Source organism: Triticum dicoccoides, unplaced genomic scaffold (genome assembly GCF_002162155.2).
Source record: "Triticum dicoccoides isolate Atlit2015 ecotype Zavitan unplaced genomic scaffold, WEW_v2.0 scaffold43390, whole genome shotgun sequence".
NCBI classification, from domain to species: domain Eukaryota; kingdom Viridiplantae; phylum Streptophyta; class Magnoliopsida; order Poales; family Poaceae; genus Triticum; species Triticum dicoccoides.
The window spans coordinates 21742-23268 of record NW_021272093.1 but is presented as its reverse complement, the minus strand read 5'-3'; positions in this window follow the sequence as shown (position 1 = coordinate 23268).

The following is a 1527-nucleotide window of genomic DNA, read 5'->3' as shown; positions in this document are numbered from 1 at the left end:
GAGATCTGCCAGTTTTGACACCGACACTTTGTCTGTTAATAAAACGTCATCGTGTGCTACTAATTTGTTTCTTTCAAGGTGCTAATGCCTAGTAGTGCATTGCTTATAAGTTCACATCGTATGTTTCATAGACTAGACACGATTCCCTTCCTATAGTTTGCATCTCGTGTTGAACGGATCGATCTTGGACAAGCTCACATGCATTGTGAGCTCCTTGTCGTCAACAAGGTGCTGCATCTTGGCCTGGGTACAGTCGGCATCATTGGAACATCACGGGCATTATGCTAGATACAAAGAAGCATGGCTTGAATGAGATGTAGACTGATGTATATACAGAAGAAAATCACTCTAAGAAGCATAATCAATAGTACTTAAAGCACATAGGTAGTGATTGAAGCAAAATGCATGTACGATAAAATAAGCACACAATACATACTTGAAGCAAAAAAAAAAAATCAGATTGGGATGCATGTTTTGTAATGGAAGCATATTTTGTGTCACCAACATACAAAATTTATATAATTTTGGTAACCTATGGAAGCAAACCCTGTAGGCTGAATAAGCATATGTATTGCAATTTAGAAGCTCCATAACTAATAATCCGCACTGGTAATGCTTGAAGCATGAATTAACTACCATGGAGACATGTATAAGAAAAAAAATAGAAGCATCCTCTGTGTTTTCCATGGAAGCATCAATGAGAAACAATGATAGCATACATAGGTATTGTTGAAACAAAAAAAAAATCGCTGCAAGAAAAATATAGGATAATAACTTTATTAAATGAAGCAACACGGGCATGGCTGAAGCACAAAGTAATATTGGTTGAGCAGTTGAAGTGTGATTCAGAAGAACAATTTGCAGGAACCATGAAAATATGCTATATAGATATGATTCATCTTTAATGGAAGCATAGAACATTGAAAATGGAAACAAAATTTATAGCTTGAAGAAACATGTGTATTAGAGTTTAGTAGCCCATGAATAAAGAAGCACGAAAAGAGAGCCTCGGAGGGTTCATTAGACCATGTTAATGATTCTCATGTTGCCGAGTGGGCAATTCCTAATCATGGTACCGATCAACGTGTTCTAAAGACCAATCCAGGCATTGAGTAGGTGCTGAATCTCCCAGAGGAGGTGATTCCCTGCGCCGACAGTGTAAAAGGCGACTTTGAGCCGACTGAGTCGCGTCGGCCAAGACCGACTTGCTGTGAATGTGATTCTATCACCAGCGGAAAATGGCTAGCCACAACTTCGTCTGTGGCACGCCGTTTTTCATCAACGCCAACACTATTTTTTTTTCAAATAGTGCTAGCGTCAGAAAATTTGGTACGACATTACTACTACCATACCGCTGGCGTGTATTATTTCTTGCCGGACATAGAAATTTTCTGAGTTTTTTTATGTGTGCTACTGTTTTCTATGTCTTGGCCCATTAGGCCAACGCCAGCAATCCATTAGGCCAACGCCAGCAAAAACTGCCATGTCCAGTGAAAACAAGTAAGTCAGATTCACTACGAACTCACA